The sequence below is a fragment of the Macaca nemestrina genome, chromosome 17, assembly GCF_043159975.1.
Source record: "Macaca nemestrina isolate mMacNem1 chromosome 17, mMacNem.hap1, whole genome shotgun sequence".
In the NCBI taxonomy this organism is placed as follows: domain Eukaryota; kingdom Metazoa; phylum Chordata; class Mammalia; order Primates; family Cercopithecidae; genus Macaca; species Macaca nemestrina.
The window spans coordinates 73,445,665-73,455,392 of record NC_092141.1 but is presented as its reverse complement, the minus strand read 5'-3'; the positions used below and the strand labels follow the sequence as shown (position 1 = coordinate 73,455,392).

At 47.7% G+C, this 9,728-nt stretch overlaps 1 protein-coding gene across 8 annotated transcripts in view; it reads left to right on the top strand.

The window, feature by feature from the left end:
* Positions 1–1,201: 1,201 nt before the first annotated feature.
* LOC105468995 (testis expressed 2) overlaps positions 1,202–9,728 on the top strand; it is a 124,465-nt gene continuing 115,938 nt past the window's right edge. For 5 of the 8 annotated variants that reach the window (XM_071083453.1, XM_011719505.2, XM_071083452.1 and 2 more), the window contains exon 1: positions 1,203–1,358. The gene's annotated coding sequence lies outside the window, so the exon portion shown is untranslated. Of the gene's footprint in view, positions 1,379–1,660; positions 1,799–9,728 lie in introns of those variants that run through there. The other 3 variants (XM_071083454.1, XM_071083450.1, XM_071083451.1) reach the window with 3 other exon arrangements.

Below are 9,728 nucleotides of genomic sequence, written 5' to 3'. Positions count from 1 at the left end.
TCATGACTATGATAGACTCAAAATATGCACCTGAGTGTGGTCCTTGTACCACCTGCATTAGAATCACCTGGAGGGAGGGGTGTTGCAGGCCATCCCAGACTTAGTGAATTACAGGCTCTGGGGTGGGACTTAGAGATCTTCATGTTTAAACCCTCCAGGATGATCTGACGTTGAAGTTTGGGACCCACTAAGGCAGCAGACACACCGACAGGAAATGTGGATATGCAGAGGGAACTCTCCCTGTATGCCAGTGCTTCTGCCAGCCAACCCAGGTTCACAGAAGATAAATGCACAATGGGCATTGCCATCCCAGGAAGCTCATTCTAAGTGAGAACTTACCTCTCTGAGCCTCAGCTATTGCCTCTGTAAAAATGAGTAGTTAATACCAGGTAAGTTCTAAGCTCTAAGAACTCGTGGCCGGGCGCGATGGCTCACGCCTGTAATCCCACTACTTTGGGAGGCCGGGGCGGTGTATCACGAGGTCAAGAGATCGAGACCGTCCTGGCCAACATGGTGAAACCCCGTCTCTACTAAAAATACAAAAATTAGCCAGGCGTGGTGGCGTGCGCCTGTAGTCCCAGCTACTCGGCAGGCTGAGGCAGGAGAATCGCTTATAACCCGGGAGGCGGAGGTTGCAGTGGCGAGACAACGAACAAACAAAAAAACTAGTAACAGAGTTAGTTCAGGATAGGATGTGGTAGTGCGGTAGTTAGGTGGGGGAAGTACATAATGTTGAAAACTGGGAATTTGCCTTTTTAAATCAACTTCTGCAGTTGGACAGGGATAGATGTGTCTGATGGCCCTCTAAAATGCAAATCGAGTGAATCTGCCCAGGGGGATACCCCTGGTTCTCCGAGCCTCAGTCACCCCACCTCACCCCCTCAGCCCTAGTCTCAAGGGCACTTGTTGCTGCTGGACTGCACGAAGAGGAAATTAAGAAGTGTAAAGAGCTGGGGAGAGCCGTGCAGCCCCGTGTGGGGAAAGTGAAGCTCTTGTCCCTCTCACCTGGGGCTCTTCCAGGTAACCCTCCCCACCTCCTCTACCTAGCTCCAAGGGCGGTGGCCCCTTTAACAGACCTGACAAATCGCTCGCCCATTTCCGCGGCCTCACCTCAGAGCGCGGTAGAACTGGATTGGTTGGGCCTGGCGTGCCGTTTGCTCCGCCCCCGCGCCCTCTGGTTGGCGGCGGCGGCCGCGAGCGCGGGGCGGGTCCGCCGGCGGGGCGGGGCGGCGTGCGCCCGGGGGCGGGCGGGCTGCAGGGCGGCAGGACCGCGGCCGGTGCCCCAGCCGAAGCCGGAGTCGCGGCGGCCGGGAGCACGGGCGCCGGCGCAGTACAATGAGGCAGCCAGCGGATCTGGGGTGAGCAGTCTCGGGGCCAGGTGAGGGCGGTGGAGGGAGCGCCCCGTGGAGAAGGCCCGGGCTGGGCGCGGATCGACCCCGCGGGCTTCAGAGTACCGGCCGGGTCCGGTGGCCCTTGGCGTGGCGGGGCTCGGCCCCCCACCCGCTGTCACGGTCCGCGTATTGACGGGGACGCCCACCCGCGACGCTCCTGGGCGACCCCTTCCTTCGGGGCCCCGCCGGATGGCTCGGGCTCGACTCCGGCCGGAGGAGCTGCCGGCCCGGTTCCCTCAGCTTGCGGTCCCCGGCGCCGGGCAGGGAGGCACTGTCACGCGCAAACTAGAGGAAAACGGCTTGCAATTTTATGAATGGGGCCCCGGGTTCCTGCCGCCCCCCTCACCTGCGACGCGAAATGCTTGGAAGTCGAGAACCGCAGTTACTTTTACTCGAATCTGTCAAAGGTTGTCTGCGCCCCGGTTGTTTTTCTCCAACTCCTGGAGAACGCGGGTGGCGGTGGGGTGGTTTGAGTGCTTTAGCAGGGAGGCGTCGGCGTGCCGAAATCCGGGGGATCGGAAGGTTAACAAGTGACATTGGGCTGAGGCCTAGCGCCAGGTGCCCTGCGGGGAGGCGGTGTGGCGGTGGACGCCGTAGCCGCTGGCTGCTGAGCACGGAAACCATACGGTGGGACCGGGGAAGGCGGGGAACGGCTAGCCACATTGCACCACACGCTGCCCAGAGCGCACGGCTGCCATGGGAGTTGGTGCAGGGGAGTCTTCCCCTTTTGAAAACGATTTTTGGAAAACTTAGCCCCACAGTGGGTTGATAGTTACTTAAACCATCGGTTGTTATGGTTACTGGGCATCAAATGTAAGGGCAAAGTCTGTTTCCACCCTCGTTCTGTCTCCAGAGCTATGAAGTACTTTGTCACTGTGTTTTACAGGCACTGCCCAGGGAGCACAGCCTGTTTTAGAGCTGAGGGAAAACTGTGGGCTCCTTGAGGGCAGGGCTCCTGCCATATTCACGTTTGAAGTGCCAGCGTCTTCACACCATCACCACTCTGCACATGCATTAAAAGGAATGAGTCTTTTACATGTTTTGAGGATTCTCAGAGGATTCAGAGGAGTCATTTCAGGAGCCAGGTATAAGCTGGAGAGGAAACAACGAGTGACTTTTATATGGAAAACAATAAGGAAAAATGGAGGGCAGGTTATCCTTGAACTCTGGAGTATGGGGAGTTTGAGGAGTCTAGGTTTGTGAGTTTTAGAGCTGGGTCACACAGAGACGCTTGTCTCATATTGGAAGAATGAAACTGCCATTTCTGTTAGCTCTTACCCAGACCATAAACAGTATTCTTTCAGAGACTCCCCAAACATGGTAGTTGGTCTAAAGTTATGGAAAACAAGCCTCCTGAGGTGATGTGGATAGAGTGGGATTTTGCCATAACATTTCTTCCTTTTTTTTCTGGGCCCCTTTGGGAGTGTGAAGGCTTGGAGGGAGAGGATGTGGAGGGCTCTGGGTGAACTGAATTTGCTTGCGTGTTTATCTCCAGTAAAAGGCACTGTGCCTGAGAGGGAGGAGATTAACAAATTGATTCACATCAGAAGATGGTGGTAATTGAGTCTACTGACAAGCAACCCAGGGGCTGGGATAGACGAGGAGGGAGGAAAAATTCAGGAGTTTGGTTTGGCCTGAGTGTTGGAGGTTTGAAGAGCGAGTTATGTCATCGTGTGAGAAGATTAGACACAGCATATACCAAACATAATGTTCATTACTGAGATTATGTTAGAGTGCTTCTGGAGAAGAAGCAGGAAAGATTAGACTTTTAGATAGAATAAATGTGTAGCATGTTTTGGACAAAAAGCAGTTGCCTGGAGTCAGAAGAGAAATTATTTATTAATAATTTTGCTGTATGCCAGAAACTGCTAGCATTATAGATATGATGGAGGGTGTTTTTGTTTTTTGTTTTTTTTTAAAGGAGGAAGAGTTTGTTTCTGTATGCCATATTAGTTGCCTTTCCTTCAAGTCAAAAGCTCCTGTTTTCTGGAAGGTTTTCTGAATCCCTTGAGGAAAGAGAGGGGAGAACTGCACAGTTTATTACTTAATATGAGAACAGAGCAATGGGGAAATTCTCCTCACTGTAGATTACTTTCAGTATCAAACTGAATCTTCAAAGACCAGTTTTCTGTGTCAGGTTCAATATAAAATTATATTAATCCTCACGTCTGTTGACTGGTATCTTTTGATGGAAAATTCCTGTTCTTTCTTTTTTTCCATTTATCAATTCATTCATTCAGAGTTAGGAAGTTCGTTAAACACACACTGTCTCTTGTCCTCTAGGTGTTTCTAGTTCATTTTCTTTGCCTGAATATCCCTCAGGGTCTGCTTTCTTCTGTCTGATCCTTATCTCCTGAAGGTCTCCTTGGGAATCACTGAGGTCACAGGGAATGATTATTCTTTGATTCTGTCCCAAGGCAGAAGACTAGTATAGAAAAGAGAGCATTGTTGAGTTCCTACTCAGCCGGGTACTGTTTTCTGCCCCTTGTGTATATATCCTCTCCAGTCCTAGAGCAGCCCTCTAAGGGAGGTGTGATAGCCTCATTTTACAGAAGAGGAAACCGAGGCTCGGAGCAAATCAGTAACTTGCCTAAGGTGACAAGCTGGTTAGGTGGTGGAGCAAGAATGTCAGTCTAGGACATTGATTCAAAAAACATGCTTTTTTGGGCCAGGCACAGTGGCTCACATCTTGTAATCTCAGTACTTTGGGAGGCCAAGGCAAGAGGATTACTTGAGGCCAGGAGTTTGAGACCACCCTAGATGACAGAGTGAGACCCTGTGTCCAAGCAAACAAAACATGCTTTTTCCATTGTACCACGTTGTTTTTCCCTGGAGAGAAATTACATTTTTTTTTTTTTTTTTTTGAGACAGAGTCTCGCTCTGCCGCCCAGGCTGGAGTGCAGTGGCGTGATCTTGGCTCACTGCAAGCTCCGCCTCCCGGGTTCACGCCATTCTCCTGCCTCAGCCTCCCGAGTAGCTGGGACTACAGGCGCCCGCCACCTCGCCCGGCTAGTTTTTTTGTATTTTTTAGTAGAGACGGGGTTTCACTGTGTCAGCCAGGATGGTCTCGATCTCCTGACCTCGTGATCCGCCCGTCTCGGCCTCCCAAAGTTCTGGGATTACAGGCTTGAGCCACCGCGCCCGGCCGAGAAATTACATTTTATTAGAGATGTCTCTTGCAGTGCCCTCTTCAGTGGACATGTTCAGAGCGGTCAGGTTCAGAGACAGTCAGAGAACTGCTGCACTAATGAGCTCCTGTGCTCCTGCTGGAGCCAGAGTTAGATGCCAGTGTCTGTCTCTCTGCCCACTGCAGTGTTGAGTAATTCAGGAGGCTGTTGGGAAATCTTTTACTGCCATGGAAAGGTGACTGGACTGACTGGGTCTGTATCCTTGTGCTCTGCTTACCAGCTCTGTGACCTTAAGGGTAAATTACTTTCTCTTTCTGTGTACCTCAGTTTCTTTGTCTGTAAAGTGGGAAAATATTCCCATTTCAACAATGCCAAGACAGTGTAATTTATGTAATCTTAACATTCCTGGGGAAAAAAAAGCATCTTGTAACGTATGGGGTCTTAGACTTGTAGTCGGCAGTGGCTTCCTTTTTTGGCACATAAAATAACAGTGTGTCTCATGGTCAATGTTCTCAGATGAACTAGGGGAGTATATTATGTATAGGTAGTTGTAAGAATTAAATGAGATCACTCATGTCCCTGGTTCTAGTGAGCACCCAATAACAGGTCATGCTGTCCACTGACAGGATGAAGGTTAACTGGGAAAAGCTGGGAAGCATCTGGTAAGATTTGCCACTCAGTGCCCAGAATAATCCATGATTTGTGGATGGGGGAACATTTTCCAGTTTGCCTAGAGCACTATCCTTTGGCTGACTCTTGTCCCTGTGAGAAGCATTAACTTCAGGAGCTAACGAGCCATGGACAGACAGCTCCCTTTGTCTTCCTATTCATTAAGGTCTTTGTCAACTTTAAATCCCAAGTTTAAAGTAAATATTGTTATAAGAAGACTGGAAGTCCATGCTGTTGTGAATATTCTTACATATGAGTTTTAAAGCAACTCATAGGTTATACAAGATTTTGTGTTGCTCCTTTCCAAACTCCTTATAATGCTTAATTACACTGTGTGAAATGTCCATGAAGCACCATTAATGAGAGGGATGCTAGGAGGTCATAAAAGTTCAGAAGCCCTTGACTGGCATTGGTGGGGTGGACAGAACACTGGACTTGGAGTCGGGCGGCTACAGTCCTGACAGTTTCACCTGTCATCCCCACTTCATCATCAGAGACATATTTCCCAGTGTTTGCGTGGATTACCCAAAATTGCAGTGCGTAGTGAGGAAGGTTACCAACTGCACATCACTTCACTAATTTGGACTTTTAAAAGTCTCTCTTCCAGGACAGGACGCAGTGGCTCACGCTTGTAATCCCAGCACTTTGGGAGGCCGAGGCGGGTGGATCACCTGAGGTCAGGAGTTCAAGACCAGCCTGGCCAACATGGTAAAAACCTGTCTCTATTAAAAATACAAAAATTAGCTGGGTGTGGTGGCATATGCCTGTAGTCCCAGCTACTTGGGAAGCTGAAGCAGGAGAATCGCTTGAACCCAGGAGGTGGAGTTGCAGTGAGCCGAGATCGTACCACTGCACTCCAGCCTGGGTGACAGAGCGAGACTCTGTCTCAAAAAAAAAAAAAAAAAAGTCTCTCTTCAAAAAAGAAGAGTTGATTTCTTAGTGCCATCCCCCACTGCCAGCAGTCTCATAGTTTATATGAGTTTATGAATCTAAGACTCTGAGAAATTAAATGATTGAAAGAAGATGATTGTATTCAGGACTTTTGAAGTCTCAGGTGTTTGTGATAGTGCTTTGAAAAACTAAAACAATAGGCAGGTGATAACAATATGAGTAACTATCATTTACGGGGAATCGTGTGCTAGGCACTGTTCTTACCTTGAAACCTTACACCACTCTATGAGTAGTAGGTACTATTATGAATCTTATTTTAAGATGAGAAAACTGAGGCTCAGAAAGGTTAAATAACTTGTCCAAGATTACACAGCAAGGTCAAGGACTGGTAGCTGGGCCTAGGACGCTGACTTATGTTGCTCCCCAGTGGATGCCTGAAACCAGTGATAGTACTGAACCCTATATACACCATGTTTTTTTCCTGTGCGTATATACCTATAATAAAGTTTAATTTATAAATTAGACCCAGTAAGAGATTAACAATAATAACTAATAAAATAGAACAGTTGGGCCGGGTGTGGTGGCTCACACCTGTAATCCCAGCACTTTGGGAGGCCAAGGTGGGTGGATTGCCTGAGCTCAGGAGTTCCAGACCAGCATGGGCAACACGGTGAAACTCCATCTCTACCAGCATACAAAAAATTAGCCAGGCAGGGCGGCGTGCACCTATAGTTCCAGCTACTCAGGAGGCTGAGGCAGGAGAATCACTTGAACCTGGGAGGCGGAGGTTGCAGTGAGCCAAGATTGCGCCATTGCACTCCAGCCTGGGTGACAGAGCGAGACTCCATCTCAAAAAAAAAAAAAAAAGGAAAGAACAGTTATAACAACCACATATCGTTCACAATTTTGGAGATAGAAGATTCGTCCTTAACATACGTCTTAGCAACCTCAGTACAAGATTTTTTTCCTTTCCTAAGTTTTGAAGTTTGACCTTTTCACTTAAAGGAAGCACTTTATAGCTTCACTTTGGCATACCCAAATTGCCAGCATCATTAATCTTGTGCTTTGGGGCTATTAAGTAAAATAAGGGTTACTTGAACACAAGAGCTGTAATATCGTGACAGTTGATCTGATAACTGAGACAGCTAAAGGTGACTAATGAGTAGGTGGCACCTACAGTGTGGATCTGCTGGACAAAGGGAGGATCCGCATCCTGGGCAGGATGGGATTGGACAGTGAGAAATTTCATCACAGCTCTTCCTGCACCCAGGATGGCATGCAGTTTAAAACTTATGAATTGTTGATTTCTGCAATTTTCCATTTGATATTTTCAGAACTTGGTTGGCTATGGGTGACTGAAACTGCAGATGAGTGGGGGAATACTTGTATTGGGAGAACTTTGTTAAATTTAAAGAATTAACTCTTACGGGAGTTGCAGAAGACTTAAGTCCTTGAAAGGAAAGGCTTTTCTTTGGTGAACAAAAGCCATATGCCAGGTCACTGTGAGCATAAATGGGACTATTGAGAGAAGAATCTAAACTTTCTGTGTGGAAGCTGGGAGAATGGGAAATGTGGGTGGGCTTTGAAACAACCAGGTAACCTTTGTCTGCTGGATTTGCCTGGAATATTGGTTCTAAGGGCTTTTCCCTAAGAAGATTATTGCGACAAACGCATTAAGTGCCTCCCCAGCTTATTCTAACAGTTGAAAGCGGCACTGGGCAAGAGGAGCTGGTTTCAATCATAAGCTTATTTAGGATTTGAGATTAAAACCCACCCGTTGGATTGCTCCTGCAGATAACCTTTCGGAATCCCAATATGCATTTTATAAGTTTCATTTCTCTTGCTGTTCAAAGCTGACATAAGCTGGCTTGTTTTCTTATTCAATTTTCAGTCCTTTCTTGGACCTAATGCTGTCTTTCAGGCTGTATCCTTATAGATGGTTATATTTATTATTTTAGGCTCGAAATAGAGAATTCAAAAATCTTTTTACTGAAAGGATTGACTGAACAATGATCATCATTCATCAAATATTTGAGCATCTACCAGGGCCAGTCATTGTGCCTGGCATTGGAAATCTGATGGGGAGCAAAACAGATGTGGTTCCCTCCTGCACAAAGCGCATTATCTAGTCTAGACAACAAACAAGTCAGTAGACATATGCATCATATATATTGGATTGTAATATGTGTAAAATCTCCTTCCTCTGAAGGAAAAGAACAGGGCACCAAGAAAGAAAGAAAAAGAAGAAACCAGCAACTGGGGGTTTTGGGCAGAGCATTTCAAGAGAGGGAGCAACGTGGATGTCTGCCAGCTGTGAAGAGGGGCAGAGAGGGGAATACGGGAAGGGCAGGCTCAGAAGGTGCCAGGCTGCAGAGGACATGTCACAGGGCAGCATAGTGTAGCAGGGAGAGCAGGAGCTCGGGAACCAGACGCTGCTCAAGGGGCCTCGGGAAGTTTCTTAACCTCTTTTGCCTCATTTTCCCACCTCCAAGAAGCTATGAGGGTTGAATGAGACTTGAAAGCCATAACTGGCATGTACAGAAAGGACTGTCGGTGGGGTTTGCTGACTCTCAGGGCCGTGGGGAACTTGACTTGGAGTGGATGAGCTCCCCTTCTTAGTCAGCATTTCCCATGATTCTATGTGTAGTGTAACCATAGGGCAGAAGGTAAAACTAAGACAGCTGAGTAGGTGTATCCATGGAGGCATTCTAAGGTAGCTTGTGTTGGGCTTTCTGTGGTGTGCTAAGCATTCGGTACCCGTACCTGGAAGACTTGGCCCTACCTGTAGGCATCTCTGCAGTGGGGGCAGTGGTCAGTGTGGAGCAAGGTGGACCGGATGCAGCTGTTCCTCTGCTCCTGCCTGCAGTTGTCTGCTTTAGTGTTTGGATGCGGGCAGGAGATCTTTAGCCTTTTTTCCTGATGAGAGGAGACAGATACTACTGGCCTTATAGCCAGGTGGTCAAACATGACAACTCGGAGTTGCTGTGTGCAAAACCTGCCTGAACTCCATCTCCAATGAGATTTGATGATGTTTCCCCATTCAAAGGAACAACCACACTTCAGGACCATACAAGGAGAGGACTTCATATAACAGGTCACTGACTTGGGATAGTCAGTAAAGTGCTATGAACCCAGCCATGTTAAAGTTATAATTATCTTGTAAAGTTTGTGTGAGGCCTCATCAGATTTGTATATAATTGACTAAGTTTTTCAAAAAATCTTGGCCGGGTGCAGTGGCTTACGCCTGTAATCCCAGCACTTTGGGAGGTGGAGACGGGCGGATCACGAGGTCAGGAGATTGAGACCATCCTGGCTAACATGGTGAAACCCCGTCTCTACTAAAAATACAAAAAAACAAATTAGCTGGGCGTGGTGGCGGGTGCCTGTAGTCCCAGCTACTGGGGAGGCTGAGGCAGGAGAATGGCCTGAACCCGGGAGGCGGAGCTTGCAGTGAGCCGAGATGGCGCCACTGCACTCCAGCCTGGGCGACAGAGCAAGACTCCGTCTCAAAAAAAAAAAAAAAAAAGAAAAATCTTTTACTCTGGAACATTTTTTAAAAAAATACACAAAAGTAAAGAATAATATAATGGATCTCAGGCATCTATTACTCAATTTTGATAATTATCAACTTTTGCTAATCTCGTTCCAA